Source organism: Podarcis melisellensis (assembly GCF_964234715.1).
Source record: "Podarcis melisellensis genome assembly, chromosome: Z".
NCBI classification, from domain to species: domain Eukaryota; kingdom Metazoa; phylum Chordata; class Lepidosauria; order Squamata; family Lacertidae; genus Podarcis; species Podarcis melisellensis.
Window position 1 is genome coordinate 11,091,145 of NC_138547.1, and position 18,172 is coordinate 11,109,316.

Below are 18,172 nucleotides of genomic sequence, written 5' to 3' on the forward strand. Positions count from 1 at the left end.
CATCTTTAAATGCAAACCAAACTGAACTTTCCTCCCCCACCTCTATTCTTACCCCCCAGGGGAAAAAAAACCCATCAGATTTTTACATCATTTGAACCTGCTTTCAAGTTAGAACATCGTCATGCGGTTAGTAGCCTTCTCCATGAATTTGTATAATCCTCTTTTAAAGCCATCCAAGGTGGTAGCCATCATTGCCTCCTTTGGGAGAAAATCCTGTAGTGTAATTTTGTGTCATTTCTTTCATCTGTTCTCAACATTCAGCTTCACTGAATGTCCACAAGCTCTAGTGCTGGAGAATGGGGAACCCTAAATGTGACTCACAATACCTTTCTATCTCGCCCTCTGCACTCTGCCCAATCGCCTTCTCAATCTGGCCGTGGACACTCCGGGAATCAGTGTGTTTTTACTTGAGTAGAATGTGTCCTTTTGTTTAAAATGCATCTCTGGATTATTTGTGGGAATAGGAATTCGTTCATCCCTCCTCCAAAACAAATAGTCCACAAGGTCTGAGGGACAGTGGACCAGCCCCCTGCTGAAAAAGCTTGCTGACCCCTGCTCTAAGCCCTCCTTTGCACCCTCCTTGATTGGCTGAAATGTGACTTTAAATGCCGATTATGCTCGTTCCTTTCTTAGATGGGGAACAGAGAGAGCTTTGCCTACTGTAAAAAAAGGGTCAAATTCACATCTGTTGCTCCACCCACTTTTGCTTCTGGTCCCACCCACTGCTAACATGCATTCCCCAGAAGGTTGTTCCGAAAGGAATGTGGACCTCAGGCTGGAAAGGCTTCCCTGCCCCTCGCTCCAAGAGGTGTTTCCCACACTCGAATCCTTGGCGGTGGCAATTAAGGCCGCTCCTTGCTGCTCTTGGGTTTCCATGTCTGGACGGATTCTGCCTGGGCTCCCCCCAGCTCTCGCTGTACAGTTTGAAAGTAAAACCACAGGGCAGCCCAGCAGGGTTAGGAGGCTGGCAGAATGGCTGCGGTGACCTTCAGATCAAAGGAGAATGTTTCAGGCCTGGCCTCAAGTGCGGAGCGAGCTTGTTTTAACTTAACAATGTCAAAATACTGGCAAACAGAAGACATGAAGAAAGGTCTCCTACGGCTCCCAGGCGGTAGCAGGGATCCTTTCCTGCTGTCTGTCCATACGGTTCTTGCCTGTGAACAGAGAGGAGAGGAGGAAGGAGGGGAGGAGAGGAAAGTGTAGGAAGAAATCAAAGCAAAAAAGGATTTGAGTTGCTGGTGGCAAAGTGGGGCAGAAACTAGGACTGTAAAAGAAAGAAGTAAGGCCACACATTTAATGCACTATGGTGCCTCTTTAAACAGTCATAGCTTTCCCCAAAGAATTCTGGGAACTATAGTTCATTCAGGGTGCTGAGAATCTTTAGGAGGCCCCTCTTCCCTCACAGTTTCCAGAGTCTCATGGGAAGGATTGATTGTTAAACCATCCTGGGAATAGTAGCTCTGTGAGGGAATAGAGCGTCTCTTAACAACTGTCGGCACCCTTAACAAACTACAGTTCCCAGCAGTCCTTGAAGGGGAAGTCATGAATGATTAAAGTGGTCTAAGAGTGCTTTATATGTCAGACGCAGTGGTGGCCCAAGCCAGTTCTTTGGAGTCCTCATGGAACTTCCAAATGCAGCCAGCAATGTTTGCTTGACAAAATTCAGCTACTTGGTCCCTCCCTGGTCACAGAAAAGCATTCCTGATGTAGCTGGGGAAGTGGTGCCAGTAGGCCATAGGAATTGCCATAAGTCCGGAATTTCCCGGACATATCAGGAATACTGCTGTTGGCAGCAGTGTCCAGGTGAAATATCCAGGAAAATTTGGACATATGGCAACTCAGCAGGGAGGAGGATGGGGACAAAACTCTGATGAGTCAGCTCTGCCTGCCATTGACTCTGGCGCCACCTACTGTTGGTGTCCCTGCCTTCCACTCCACCACTGGGAAAGGGCTTTGGGCAGCCTTCAGTAGCCCCCTTGCCTTCTGGCTACGAAAGGCCACAGCTAAGAAGGAGAGCATCACGGGGAAGGTTCCAGGTCCAATCTGTAGCATCCCAAGTTACAGGACCATAGGGGAGTGGGAGGGTTGGGAATGGCCTCTTTTTCCATCTTGGAGAACTGCAGCCAGAGATGTAACAACAGCATGACTTCTAATAACTCTCTGCAGCCTTAACAAAGGATTAACAAAGGCGGTTGGAGGATGGATGGCGGCTAACAGATTGAGGTTGAATCCTGACAAGACAGAAGTACTGTTTTGGGGGGACAGGAGGTGGGCGGGTATGGAGGACTCCCTGGTCCTCAGTGAGGTAACTGTGCCCCTGAAGGACCAGGTGAACAGCCTGGGAGTCATTTTGGACTCACAGCTGCCCATGGAGGCGCAGGTCAATTCTGTGTCCAGGGCAGCTGTTTACCAGCTCCATCTGGTACGCAGGCTGAGACCCTACCTGCCCACAGACTGTCTCCCCAGAGTGGTGCATGCTCTGGTTATCTCTCGCTTGGACTACTGCAATGCAATCTATGTGGGGCTACCTTTGAAGGTGACCCGGAAACTGCAACTAATCCAGAATGTGGCAGCTAGACTGGTGACTGGGAGCTGCCACCAATACCACAAAACACTGGTTTTCAAATACCTACATCGGCTCCCAGTACGTTTCTGAGCACAATTCAAAGTGTTGGTGCTGACATTTAAAGCCCTAAATGGCCTCAGTCCAGTATACCTGAAGGAGCGTCTCCACCCCCATCGTTCTGCCCGGACACTGAGGTCCAGTGCTGAGGGCCTTCTGACAGTTCCCTCATTGCGAGAAGCTAAGTTACAGGGAACCAGGCAGAGAGCCTTCTCGGCTGTGGCACCCGCCCTGTGGAACGCCCTCCCACCAGGTGTCAAAGAGAACAACAACTACCAGACTTTTAGAAGACATCTGAAGGCAGCCCTGTTTAGGGAAGCTTTTAATGTTTGATGCATTACTGTATTTTAACATTTTGTTGGAAGCCGCCCAGGGTGGCTGGGGAAGCCCAGCCAGATGGGCGGGTATAAATAATAAATTATTATTATTATTATTATTATTATTATTATTATTATTATTATTATTACAGCACCCAGAATTCTGTTTAAGGTGGTGTCATAACATTTTAAATGTATGGTGCAAAGGTGGCCTTAGTGAGACTGAACGGGCCCTACTTTCCTTATATGATGTCTCCTGGGACTTAACAGGGTATGGGCAGAGGGAGTTGCGTGCCCATGTTCTTCTGGTACAGCTTATTCTGCAGCAGAAGTGGGAAACCTCTGGCCTGGGGTGGGGCAATTCAGCCCTCCAAGGCCCTATATTCAGCACTTCGCACTCCCCATGCCTCTCACCAGCCACATCCTCTTTCCCAAGCCAGGTCCCCTTACAGGTCTAGCTTTGCACCCTCTTTGAGTGTTGTTGCTTGGCTGGAATGCATCCCTCAGATGGGATTGTGCTGGTCTGGAAGGAGGACAGAGAGGGCTGCAAGTGTCTAGTAGAAACTAGCCTACTCTACAAAAGGTAAAACTCACATTTGTTGCTCTGCCCAGTTTTACCTCTGACCTGCAGAATGTTGCCCAGAAGGGCATCTTGCTCTTGGGCTGAACAAGACTCCCTAGCCCTGTTCTATGGGATCATCCACGCCTCCCCCCCCCCATTGCTTCCAGTCTGTTTAACTGAGTTTGTCGGAAATCCTTGCATGCTTCCATGTTAAAAGATACCGAGCTGAGTCCCATTTTATAAGGAGGCACAACCCCCTGCCCCTGCTGCTGGAAATGGCCCAAAGTAGCAGTTTGCTTGTCGAGAAGCATTTCCAGGAAGGGCATGGAGGGAATTGTTCCTCCTGCATCCCTATCCGCAATGCAATAAACCTCACCCGCTAACACAGCACAAGGCTGGTAATGTTTTAATAGCTAATTACAGGCAGGAGACACATCGGACACGGCTAAGAACATTTTACTACCTGCACCTGATAGATTTATTAGGAAAATAGCTGCTTTCCCAAGCAAAGCTAATTCACCTCATCCCTGGAATGGAGCCATTTCAAGGGTCTCCTGTGATAAATTTAATATTGACAGTGGTACTTAGGTGGAGCGTGTCTCTCCGCTGGCTTTGCTCAACGTCGCTTCTCTAGATGAGTAAGATTTGCTCACAATTGTGCTGCAAACAGTTCCATATATAAAGAATTTCTTTCTTTCTTTCTTTCTTTCTTTCTTTCTTTCTTTCTTTCTTTCTTTCTTTCTTTCTTTCTTTCTTTCTCACTTACATTTTCTGTCTTTCTTTGCTACCCCTTCATTCCTTCCTTCTGCTTTTCTTTACCCTCCCTACCTCCCTTCTCCCCTTCCTTTTTTCCCTTTTCCTTCCATCCCTTTTCTTTTTGCTCTTCCTCCCTTCCCTTCCCATCTTAACTATTTCATTTGCTCCTTCCCTTTTGCTCTCCTTCCTTTCCACCAGCAGTGGCGGCCCCAGGAAAAACAAACATGGGGGACTGAGTAGTACAGAAGGGCAAAGTATATTTCTCGTTAGCTTCTCCTGCCAGTGGACCTCTGTCTCAAAGACACTTGTATCTCTCTAAAGCAGCGAAATGTCCCTTATGCATTTCTTTGTGGGAGGGGATGTCTTGGACAAGAGGAGGTCTCGCCTTTGCAAAACTGTCATTTTGCTAAATCCAGACCACAATCTCTCTCCCTGCCCCTGTTTGTTTTTCCAACAGCAACTCATCCTTGGAAACCTTGCCAATTTGAATCACGAGTCAGGCTGCCTCTTTGGGATCTGCCACTGAGAACAGCCGGTGACTGGACAAGCCAAAGTTCGAAAGAGCTGTGCGGTGGAATCAGAGCTGGCCATTAGCTTTTATAGCAAGGTGGGGTCAATTATGGGTTGATAATTAGGTGCTGACAGTAAAAGGAGAGCTCTAATGAAAATCAATTACAGGACAAAATGGGGTGTGCTTTGGGGACCACCACCCCATCAAAATAAGAAGGGGAAGGAAAATAACCAAAGGTACTTTGAACAAGCTTCTTTATAAAATTACAGACTGCTGACTGCAAACCTCAACCCTTTGGACTCTCAAAGAAAGGGCCAGGGAATATCTTGCTGCCCTATACATTGCAGCTGTCCCTTTGTAGACCACCTATGTATTTTGGTAGCTGCTGCAAAATCACTGCTTAGCAATGACTTTTGAAAAATGTTTCTAACTTGAGTTGCTAGTATTTTTGCCCCTCAGGACTGTGATTCATAAGAACAGCCCTGCTTCATCAAGCAATGGCCCCATCTAGTCCAGCATCCTGCTCCCGGTGGCCAGTGAGATGCCTTTTGTGGGAAACCTGCAAGCAAGAGCTGAGCACAAAACCCTCTCCTCCTGTTGTTTCCACCAGCTGGGATTCAGAAGCACTGTGTCATAGAGTGGTTTGATGCAGAAGGAGGAGCAAGCCAGGGAACCACAAGGGAGGAAGGCTCAGAGCCCAGGGAGTAGTAGTGGGACAACGATAAATGGTCCAGAGGGAGAAGACTAGAAAGAAGCTGAAGAGGTAACAGGGCTTAGTAAGCTGGGAGAATCTGTGGCAGAAAGAAGTCCCTAATCAGAGCCAGAAGCTGAAGCAGGAGAATGGGAGGAGGGAGGCCAAGAGGCAGAAATGAGTCAGGCTGGAGAAGAGTCACAGGCGTCTCCCACTCCTGCTGCGACAAGCTCCCCTCTCCCCTTGTCTCCCAGAACCAGAAGAGGCATGAAAAGGGCAGAGGAGAAGTTGGCTGCATGCAGGCGTAGTCTCTGATTGCTTGGGGAAAGCCCTGGAGAGAAGGGGATTTAGATGGCTGTGAGGAGACAGGGTCTTTTTTGGCAACTGATTTTTGTTTGTTTTTTTCTGAATAAATTTTATTGAAATTTGGAAAAAACCACAATGATTAATATTGGATATATTTTTATTAATTTTATAAAAATTTAATCTAAATAAAAACACAGAGGAAAAAAAAGAGAGAGAAGGAAAAAGAAAGAAAAAGAGAACTTCCAATTATTCATTCGTCAGCTTTATAGAGAATTATTCAACACATTCACTCTAAGATAACACCTAATAAATCTCCCTTCTATAAACCAGCATTATCTTCAATCCTCAAACCCACATATCATAAGTTCATTTTCTTTTTCATGAACAAAGTCTATAAGAAGTTTCTAATCTTTAGTAAATGTTGACAATGATTTTTCTCTGATTAACCACATCAATTTCGCCATCTCAACTAAGTCCAGTAATTCTAACAACCATTCCTCCACTGGAGGCTATAATCTTTCCATCTTTGTGCATATATTTTGAAATAAAGTTCCATAGTCTTTTTCTAATTGTATACCGTAAGTCCCAACAGGAAGAGTTCCAGCTTTAGTTGAAAATTGACCTTAAAAATCTCCTGTATCAGTGTCAGTGTTTCCAATATTGTTTAGCTTTTTTACACGTCCACCAAGCATGAAAAAATGTCCCTTCTTGACACTTCCAGCAAGTATTTGGAATGTTTTTATACATTCTAAATAACTTATCAGGAGTTAAGTCCCAATGATACATCATTTTGTAATAAAATGTGTATTTTAACCCTTTAGTCAACATATGTTCCCACTGTTCCATCTGTTTATCATACCCATTTTTGCCCATTTAACTTGTTTTGTTGAAATTTTCTCAATAACATTATCTGTACACAACTTATTTTAAAAATCTGTCTTTTTTGTTCTATACCAAATGTCTTTTTCTCCAACTTAAATCTCTCTGTTAGTTGTAGGTGGAAAAAAATTAAAGACTTTAACTTTCCCTTGTTCCTTTTTTTTAATTTTACCATCTCCCTAACTCCATTCTAATAGTGGAGTGCATGTTTTCTACGAAATGCTTCTTAGGTTTTCTACGAAATGTTTCTTATGTTGAAATCCATAAGGTATCTTTGCATATAACCTAGATTTATATCTATTCCTAATTCTCAATATGGTATATCTAACAAAATGGTTTTGAAATCTACATTAGCTTTGATCTTACCATACCACAAATATCCATGCCATCCAAATCTTAAATCATGATCTTCTAGTTTTCAGGGTCACCCATTCCTTCATCAACACTAAACAACAGTCCGCAAAGTACTATTTCAGGTCAGGTAAACCCAGTTCTTCCCTTTCCTTCGCATCTTGAAATATTTTCATTTTGACTTGTGGTTTTTCTCCTTGCCATAGAAACTTAGATAAATCTTTTTGCCATTGTTTAAATGGTAAGTCATTAGTCAAAATAGGTAATGTTTGAAATAAAAACATCATTCTGGGAAAAAACATTCATCTTTATCACTGAAATTCTGCCTAATAATGACAATTTTAATGTCTCTCATCTTTACATATCTTTTAAAGTTTCAGCTCCTTTCATAACATAATTATTTTGAAATAACGAGCAGTTCATATTTATCATAGTAATACCCAAGTATTTCATTTTTTTTCATTCTGAAACCCTGTTTTCTCCAAAACCTTCTGATCTTTTGGTGTCATATTCATTTTTTTATCTTCATTGTTATAATTCATTTTGTCTAATATCTCTAAGCAAAACTTCCAAGACCAGAATGAAAAGCAATGGGAACAATGGACACCCTTGTCTTGTCCTCTTCTGTATCTCACAGGTTTCAGTCAATTCTCCATTAACAATTATCTGTGCTGTCTGTAATGTGTAAATTGATTTTACCCATTTAATAAACAGTCCTGGAAACTGATTTTCATGGAGTAAGACCATTGGGAATGAACTGCTCTGTTCATTAGGCCTGACACTCAACCAAGTCTGTGGGGATCATGTTTTCACTAATAAAGAGTTAACTCCAACTTTAAACTGTGTGATTACTGACCAGCATGCTCCTGCGATACACTGCTGCCTCTGACTATGGAGCCATCCAAGTTGGTGGTTGAAATTCAAATTCAAATTTATTTACGGCTATTAGCTCATAAAATATGTACAAACATAAAAGCACAGAAGCATAAAAAAACCAATACATCTAACAACAGAAGGGAAACACCACGATGCAAGGGTGGGTCATTGAGCAGTGACAAATAACAGCTTGGGGCCCGGAAAGATCCAAGGGACGGTTCACAGAAAAAGGAGAACTGGAGACGAGATCCATCATGCACTCTCATCATAACTGTCCGATTAGTTTTTGTTGTTGTTGTTGTTTTTTGGTGGTTTTTGTGTGTGAGATAACCGCATTCAGGAATCTCGCCACCTGCAGAGTTACAGAAGGATCTGTATCCTGCAAAAGCAGTGCGGCATGTAACTCAACAGGCCTGCCAACCAAGCGCAATAAAGCAGGACCCAGGAATTTAGTCCTAGCTATGCTATGTAAGGGACAGTTGAACATTATATGTGGAAGAGATTCAACTGTTTTCCCGTCACACTCGCATAGCGGAGACACCAAACCCTTGGAAAATCTGTGGCTCAGCAGGTTCGATGGAAAAACATTGAACCTTGCACGAATAAATGCAAGTCGGTGTGGTACAGATGAAAGAGATGACATGTATGATGGAAGGCCAAGTGGTGGGGTTATTCCGTGATACCTGGGGGAGCAGACACCCCCACCCCTGGAGAGGTTGTGTTGATTTTCAATGTCTGCTAATCTTTGCTCGATAAGGCTTTTGGCTGAGCGTAGGTTCATCTTTAAGGAGTCCGCTGGGGAAATTCCGAAGCTCAGAAGTTTAGCATGGATTTTTCCTACCCACGGGTTAGCAAAGTCATCCCGCCAGAGGCACTGAAAGAGGTAATGGTCGGGAAGCCTATGCCAGCTGGACAGCCAATAGCCAAAGACTCGCTTCCAGATGACCGTCTCTAAAGATGCAATCCTTAACTCCAGATGTATGGCTGCGTTGCTCACACACATGGGGAGTTTCAGGAGGCGACGGAGAAACTGATTCTGCAATGTCCCCAGCGATGTTAAATTGGACCCTGGGGCCCAGAGCGGGGCAGCATAACAGAGGGTGGAAACCACTTTTGCGTGGTACACCTTCAATGCAGAAGGGATGTGGGAGGCTCCGTCGACCGCAAAAAATTGGAGTAGAGTGTAAAGTATTGTTTTCCCTTTGTTCAGTAAGTACTGTATCTGTGGCTTCCAGCTTAGGTTGTAGTGAAAAAAGACTCCCAGGTATTTAAATTTGAAAACCTGTTCTAATTGGACTCCATCTAACTTCCAGCTGTAAATTTTCCGAGACCTGGTAAAGACCAGTACTTTAGATTTTCCATGATTAATTGTCAGGTGGTTGAGTTTGCAATAAGCCGCAAAAATCTTTAGAGCTCTGCATAAACCGACTCTAGAGTAGGAAAGGATCGCTGCATCGTCAGCATATAAGAGCAGAGGGCAGCGAAAATCAGCTAGGCGGGGGGCATGAATGTTGGCTTGAGACTCACTCAGAAAGAGCTTCATATCACTAATAAACAAGTTGAAGAGGAGTGGGGCCAAAATGCAGCCTTGGCGCACTCCTCTATTTATTGGGACCTCATTGGATAGGTTTCCCGCCGGTGTAAGTCTCACTCTAGCCGACGACCCGTGGTGTAATTGGGTTATAAGCCATAACAGCCTTCTATCTATGCCCCATCTCTCTAATTTCTTCCATAGACAGTTTCGTGGGATACTGTCGAAGGCGGCCTTTAAGTCTATGAAAGCAACACATAGGCGCCCCCGACTCGGTGGTGGTTATCATTGCGTGCTGCAGGAGAAAGTTGCACAGGTTTACCATGTGCTGAGTGAAAAAGAAGTTTCTTTTATCTATCCTGATTCTTTCAACACTCACCTTCTTTAGATGACCATGATCTGCAGTGTTTATAAGAAAGAGAGAGAGACTCCTGAGGATCCCTAGACACACAATGTCTTGTGCACAGATGCATATACAGATGCGTATGCAAAGTATTGTCTTGTGCACATAACAGCCTGCCATTCCACACACCAAAGCCATCTACGTCACTTCTGGGCCGCCTGCCTCCCACATGAAACAGCTAAAGCCATCAACTTGGATGGTTTTAAAAGAGGATTGGACAAAGGCATGGAAGATAAGCCTATAAAGGGCCACACTAAACAATCATTGAAATGCACAATCTTGGTTTTCCCTCCCCCCTTATTTATTTTGTTTTAAATATGCTTGGGGCAGGAAGTCCCTGAATATTAGTTGCTGGAAACTGCAGGTGGGCAGAGTGCTGTTGCACTCACGTCCCGCTTCTGGTCTTCCCAATAGAGGCATCAGAGTGGTCACTATGAGAACAGGATGCTGGACCAGATGGGCCATTGACCCAATCCAACAAGGCTCTTTGTATGTTCTTATATTCATCAGGATACATAGCAAGCAAAAAGGGGTATTAAAAAATTATTCCCTCCAGCACCATGGCCCTAATGAAAAGTACCCCCTCCACACACACCATGGTGTACAAGAGGGGTTTCTTCTCCCACACTCCACCCCATTGTCTTTAAAAACAAAACAAAAAAACCAGTCCTCACATCCTATGTACAGTCCAGGAAGGAAGCTACCACAAATCTTTCCCATGCCTGTTTCTCCAGCCCTTCCCCTTTTAAAAAAGACCTGTGAAATCTGATCATGCATCTCATGTATTGTCTTGCTTGTCCCCACAGCAGAGCAGGGGGCTATGGTAGAACAAATGAATGCAACATTAGTAGACAGTCTATACCTTTCAGCAATGTTTAATAATGAAATTTAGAGTGTGATTCTCATGATCAAAACAGGGGCATTTTGCATTGCTGCTATTTTTTTCATTATTCAAATGTTGGAGGATATGCTATTTTGTGGGGGCCATTTAATAGAATCAAAGCTTTGGTGAGGATCTCAAAAAATCACCCAGTATTACCCCAATGCCAATTCATGGAATCTGCTGCTGCGACATCCCTGCTAGGTGGTCATCGATCTTAAAAACCTGGAAAGGAAAAGAGTCCATTACCATATGAAGTTGTCTGCTCCACTGATGGACCACCAGGGAGGTCTTTCCAAATGTTGAGATCCCCTTTCACATAATTCAAACCTGTTAAATCAGGCCCTACCCTCTGGATTAGAGATGGAAGGATCTGTCAGTTTTGGTTTTCTCAGTTTCTTGTTTATTCTTGTTTAGTTCTCCACATTTCTGCCACAAATTGTGATTTATTTTTATTTTAAATCTCTATAAGATGAACCAGCACTTCAGTGCAAATTTCTAATGAACACATTTCTGTATGATGTTTAGACTAATATGTGTATTTTTGCAAGCAATTTCCCCCCTTAATAGAATGCATTTTTGTATGCTATTTTCATGAATATATTCATTTTTATGCACACTTTACCCTAGCAGACACATTTTTCATAAACACTGCTTAGCTGGAATACTGCACTGCAAAACAGTTTTGCTTCTCCTATTGTTATGGAAAGTGCAAATTTAATAGATTAACCTTTACATGCAAATAGACTAGCATTCACTCGGGGAAGGTTTTTCAGCTCATGGGCCACATCCTCTTCTGGGAAACCTTGTGAGGATTGCATGTCACTGGTGGGTAGAGAAACAAATGCTAGGGTTGTCATGTTTCATAAAGTAAAATTCCTGACACCTACAAAATTGTTGAGCTTTTTTAAGGAAACCTAACCCAAAGATAGTGATTTTACCTCTGGATTTCCCCATGACACCATTTTTGCACCCGAAAGCCAGGACATGTCAGGAATTTTCCTGAGGTATGGCAAGCCTAACAAATGCACATGTGGTCTGGGGAGAGGAGAGGTGGCCTGGGCAGAGTTCTAAGGCTGATGCATGGAGGTCTGGAGGGCTCAATTTGGCTCCTGGGCTGGAGGTTCCTCACCCCTGTTCTGCATCATGTGGATTTTGCTTACAGAAAGCAGGGTGGCACATTTTGATGAGGACTTGTGTGTATGTTTTAAAGTTGTGTTTCATTGAAAAGGAAGCCCTCCTTAATCTTATTTGGGAGGTTTCGTAAGAGAGTGGTGAGAGAAGGGAGAGAAGAAGGCTGTGTTCATCTCCTGGATAAATCAAGAGGTCTCTGGCGAGGTGGAAAGTGCATAAACAGAACCTGGGGGCCGGCTTGTCTGGAAGCTTAAACTGATTATAGCGGCTTGTCTTTCCCTCCCGGATCCCTGCTGGCTTTGAGTACAAGAGCAACTGATGTTTGGATCTGAGGGGGCAGACAAGGAGGCTCTGCCTTCCTTAGTCTTCCACATTCCCCGAAATGTCACCTTTATCCCACTAAATAATACAAACCATTGTCTACCATTGCCCCCCCACCCTCCTCAAGTCATCTCAAACAGTTCTTAGTGTCAGCTGTAATTCCGTCAGTAACTCAATCTGGGATGGTCTCGGCCTTTACCAAACGTTGCCCGGACTTTTGTTTCCAGCTCTCCCTCCCTGCCTCACCTAATTCCAGACTCATAATTTCTTTGGAAGCAGAAGCGAGTCTTTTAAATAATAGCATGTTTTTCCATTTTTATTTCGTGAAGGCTAGGTTTTAGAAAGGGACTCGTTTTGCACTGAATTTGAAAACAGTTTGGCCCTTTCAAAATCCTCGTGTTTGCAGATCTGGGTTGCATCCAACAATTTTTTACTTGGGAGTCGAGCTTTTGAGGCGACTGAACCAAGTTAGGCCACATACACACCGTATTTTTAAAGTGCTGAGATACCACTTTAAGCAGACATGACTTCCCCCAAAGAATTCTGGGAGCTGTAGTTTGTAAGGGGTGCTGAGAGTTGTTATGAAAGTCCCATTCCCCTTACACAGCTATAATTTCTAGATTTGTTAAGCAATCAATCCCTCTTCACAGGGAATTATGAGAACTGTAGCTCTGTGAGGGGGACAGGGACCTCCTAACAACTCTCAGTACTCCTTACAAACTACAGCTCCCAAAATTCTTTGGGGGAAGTCATGTTTGCTTAAAGGAAATGCTATCCTTTAACACCTCTGTGACAGGCAGAAATGCATTGGAAGAAAGGGCAAAAAAGCAAACATAGTGGCAAATAATGTGAACTAAAATCTTTACATCAGCCACAAAACATTCTGGGTGGTTACAGAGGGGTCACCACTAACCTCAGCCCTTTGTCAGGATTATGAGAAAATAATATCGGTCCTATAGGGGAGTTGTAAATATTACTTACAAAAATCTGTGTGAGTTGCTTTCAATACTTAAATGGGACTAAGTAGAGATCCCTTTGCCCTGCATCTTCATGCTGAGAAAAGCATCACCTCTTGAATTTCTGCCTGCTGCACAGCTATTAAAATAGACCCAGGAGCCCAACTGGAGATAGGGGAAAGATTTGAATGTGTCCAGCTTGCAATATGTTGACTGAGTTGTTTTTATTTATTTATTTACTTGATTCCATTTACGAAACCTCTTCCCCTGTAGCGTATTGAAGGGAATACAGTACAAAATTTAAAAAACCACACAATATTTTTTCCATATGCAAAAACAATTTAAAAAAGTGATTCTGTATAGAAAAACAATTCCGCAGATACGAACAATTAAAAACATTTTCATATGTAAAAACAATTACAGTAATATCTGTACTCAGATGTGTACAGATGTGTACAGTAATAAATGTAACTCAGATATGGGCTGGGGTAAAAGCCTGCCCTTGAAAGCCTTGTCAGACAAGGAAGATCCTAAAAGACAGTAGAGCATTACAAGATAGGCAAACCTGCCACCACGGATCCCAGATCCAGTATCTGTTCCCTATGCCAGGACATAACTTGTGAAATATGAATAATACGGAGAGATGTGGCTTCTGAGCATGTTCAGCCAGCCATATCTTCACTACATGTGCACAGAGGAGTAAACATTACATGCAAAAGATTTCTCTGTGTTGTAATTTTCTGCAAGGATGTGAGCTGCGTATAGGAAATCCTGGCAACCCTCCAGTTGTTGTAAGACTCCAACTCCCATCAACCCTAGTCAGGGCCGGCCCACCCAGCAAAGTGAGGTGACCGCCTCAGGCAGCAGGATACACAGGGGTGCCAGATCTTGCCTCCAAGGAATGCATCGCCTACCGCTGTTGTCGTAGTGGTAACGATGACTGCAGTACAACTCCTTGGAGGCCAGATTTGCTGCCCCTTTGGCAGCCCCACCCTAATGCTGCCTCCACAATGGCTTCTCAGTGGTGCTACTGGTCTCCTGTCCCCTATTCCCAACGTCAATCTTTATTCCCCGCCCTTGTTCCCAGTGCTATTTTTCTAGAGAAAGAGGTACTGGAACTCACTGTGCTCTCTTATAATGGCAATGGTGCTCACCTGAAATGTTCCGGAACTGAGCTCTGGTGAGTTCTGGCTGAAAAAAAGCCCTGCTTGTTCCAGATATAGATCTTCACTCCCCTCTTCATCTCTGGCACAGGGGAGGGGGGAGGGGACACCCTTTTGTGGTTCACCTCAGGTGCCAAAATAGCTTGGGCCACTCCTGGCCCCAGTCAGCAAGCCCAGTGGTCAGGGCTAATGGGAGCTGCACTCCTGCAGCATCTGTAAGGCTACAGGTTCCTCACCCATGCTCTAGGAGGTGCATTTTATTTATTTTAAACAATGTTTAAGGCTGCACTAGTTTTCTTTCGACTGTGGTAGCAAACAGACCAGAAGCCAATGCACAAAAGTATAAATGAATTCCTGTACTTAGGGTTGTCAAGTTTTCAGCCAGCTCCTGTAATTATGCCTTGCAACAGTGGAATGCCCTGCACCAATGAGCAGCTAGCATTTATCACCATACATCAATCAAGTCTTGGTTCAAGGCACAGCAGCAAGAGTGGGTGAATAAGTTGGCAATAGTGGAACCAGGGTGTTCAATTGATCCTTCACACAAACACACAAGTGTGTGTGTGTAAATTAGTTGGAAGGGACTGTGAGGGTAATTAAGTCCAACCCTCTGCAATGCAGGAATCATGTGCCCTTTGTGAGGCTCAAACCCACAACCCTGAGATTAAGAGTCTCATGCTCTACTGACATACGTCCTTAAATACAAATTGAGTCCATCCATTTCTGCTCACTCAACTCTCCATAGTAAGTTGGTGTCACTGACAACATTTATGCAAAAACAATGTTTATTACAGCACAGTGCCAAAAGCAGGGAATGTGTTTTGGCGATTAAGGGCTGGTTTCTATTTACAGACCTGAGATAGCATCTTACAAATGTGCTTACACGGTGACTTAATCTATTCAATTTGTATTTCAGACTTTTAAATTGTTCTTCTGCTTGCTATCATGGTGTCATCCGGGAATGTTTGCCATGGGGAAATGTCACTACATTGTTTTTATGGCCTGTGCTTGTGAGCTCCTGGGAAATGTTCAAGGAACAGGAGGATGCATGTAGACTTCTCCCCGCTCTCTGACTAATTAGATCCCATTGTAATTTTTTTAATGGAAATCTCCTGCCTACCCAATTCTCAAAGGTTTGGGATGGGTCATGATTTGCAACTTATCAACCGGCATTGAGAAACCTGTGGCCCTCCAGATGTTGTTTGACTAGAACTCCTTTGGCCTCTTCCCATTGGCCATGGTGTCCGCGCCTGATGAGAGTTGGAGTCCAACAGCATCTGGAGAGGTATGGCTTCTCCACCCTTATATCATCTTTTTCTGTGAGTGCAACACTCTTATTTCCAGGAAGGGTGTTTGTGTATGGTCTGCCTAATGTCAAGGATGGTGGGTGAGTTTTGCCACACTTATGGACACAATAGCAGACTGCGGGAGCAGACCAATGGTCCATCTAGTCCATCTGTCTCTGCACATATACAGTCATACCTCATGTTGTGAATGCTGTGGGTTACATCTTTTCAGGTTGCGTCCCATGGCGACCCGGAAGTACCGGAAAGGGTTACTTCTGGGTTTCACCACTTGTGCAGAAGCGCAAAATGACATCACGTACATGCGCAGAAGCGGCGAATCCTGACCTGCGTGTGCGCAGACGCAGGTTGCGTTCCGTTCAGGTTGCAAACGGGGCTCCAGAACGGATCCCGTTCGCAACCAGAGGTACCACTGTACATGTGTTTGTGTAAAAGCGTGCACGCTTATTGATTTGCACTGCTCCACGGCTGTGTTCATATTGTATGCATCCATTGAAGGTAATGTGCCAATAACTAATGTAGAATCACAGCGTTGTACAGTTGGGAGGGAACCCCAAAGGTAATCTTGTACAACCTCCTGCAATGCAGTATAGCTCAGCTAGCTGTGTGCACAGATTGCACACTTCTTAAATGTCATGTGTGAACACTCCTTTGGTTTGCATTGACTGGCAGTGGCTCTCCAGGGGTCCCAGTCAGGAGTCTTCCCCTGCATATATCCCTCCCCCACCACACACTGGATTAACTCCTATGATGACTTTCACAAAGTTAGTCATCCCCCTTGGGAAGATGACTTGATTGTCTCCAAGTGTGTGAACTGGCACCATGACAGTGAGTACAGCAAGCACCACTTGGGTGTTCTCTTCCTCCACCTCCTCTGTTGCTGCTGAAGTTGCCACTCTGATCTTGCACCTCCTCTCTATGCAAATGCTAAAGATGGCTGATAAAGAGTTTTTTTTAAAAAAAAACCAAATAAACCCCAACAACAACCCTTGTTACCTGGTGCACTTGGACGCACCCTGTGGCGCCTGGCTCTCCACGGCTGATGGGCGTATTGTAAAGCAAGAGACGGGGAGTCTGTTGGAGGCAACGCTTGGGTCTGCTGTTAAGCGCCCCAGCCAGCTACTTTTCCGGTTAGACCAGGCGGCTCTCTCTACAGAAATCTGAAAGGCAAATCTTCCAATTAAGACAGGTTTGCCACTTATTGGATAAGGCTCCTTCACAGGGGTAATGGGCCACGCCTTGGTTGCAAGGCTTTCCATGGGATCAGGAGATGGTGTCTGAGGTAACTGTAGACTGCCCAAAACAAGGCATGAGATTTCCTGATAGTTTCTCTGCTGTTGGGATGCCCGTGTCTCTCTCTTTCTCTCTCTCTCTCTTTCTTTCTTTCTTTCTTTCTTTCTTTCTTTCTTTCTTTCTTTCTTTCTTTCTTTCTTTCTTTCTTTCTGGCATTTATATAAACTGAATCATTAGCATTTCAAACACTGTACGTGAAAATAAATCCCACAGAGAAGCTAAACAACAAAAAGGCATCATAAAACAAATCACCACCTTAAAATGCCTTTGTCATGCACCTGAAGTCCAGGAAGGACTGCTTGTCTAATCTCATGTGACAGAGAATTCCACCGGCTTGAGCCCACAACAGTGAATGCACAGGGGGCAAACAGCATAGGGATGTCGGGAACCAGTGCTATACTGAATCAGACCATCTAGCTCAGTATTGTCTACACTGACAGGCAGCAGCTCTTCAGGCAGACGTTTCTCCCAGCCCTACCTTCAGATTCTGGGGATTGAACCTGGAACCTGGGCAGATACTCTGCACTTGCAGACAAGGGTTACGTTTGCTTCAGGATGCGAACGGGGATCCGGAACGGATCCCGTTCGTATCCAGAAGTACCACTGTATGTTAATGTAAGTTGCAACCTTCTGGATATTGGAAACTGCCTTACACTATGTTGGACCTTTGGTCCATGTAGCTCAATATTGCCTTCACTGAATGGGAGTCAGGTTTAAGGCAGGGAGTCTCTTTCAGCCCTGCTTGGAGATGCTGAGGATTGAACCTGGGGCCTTCTGTGTCCATATCAGATGCCTTGTCCCTTCTATGCCCTTCCATGGTGCTGAGTTCTTTTTGACTAGGGATGCTGAAGAACATCTGAAGAGCCTTAATGGAGCATGCATGCTGCCCAGCTAGTCCAGCTTCCTGTGCTCCCAGGGGCCAACCAGATGCCTATGGGAAGCCCACAAGCAAGGCCTGAGGGCAACACAGCTGCTCTCCTCACTTATAAAAAAAGGTAAAGGACCCCTGACAGTTAAGTCCAGTTACGAACAACTCTGGGGTTGCGGCGCTCATCTCGCTTTACTGGCCGAAGGAGCCGACATTTGTCCCCAGACAGTTTTTCTGGGTCATGTGGCCAGCATGACTAAGCCACTTCTGGCAAACCAGAGCAGTGCATGGAAACGCCATTTACCTTCCCACCGGAGCGGTACCTATTTATCTACTTGCACTTGACATGCTTTCGAACTGCTAGGTTGGCAGGAGCAGGGACCGAGCAATGGGAGCTCACCCCGTCACAGGGATTCGAACCGCCGACCTACCGATCAGCAAGTCCAA

The 18,172-nt window shown here is 44.6% G+C and overlaps 1 long non-coding RNA gene across 1 annotated transcript; it reads right to left on the reverse strand.

Moving 5' to 3' along the window:
- Window positions 1-504: 504 nt before the first annotated feature.
- On the reverse strand, window positions 505-16,720 carry LOC309361584. Its single transcript, XR_014164532.1, has 3 exons — window positions 16,561-16,720; window positions 10,846-10,911; window positions 505-1,154 (listed from the first exon to the last, which is right to left on the reverse strand). It is a non-coding gene; the product is annotated as an uncharacterized lncRNA (long non-coding RNA).
- Window positions 16,721-18,172: the final 1,452 nt, after the last annotated feature.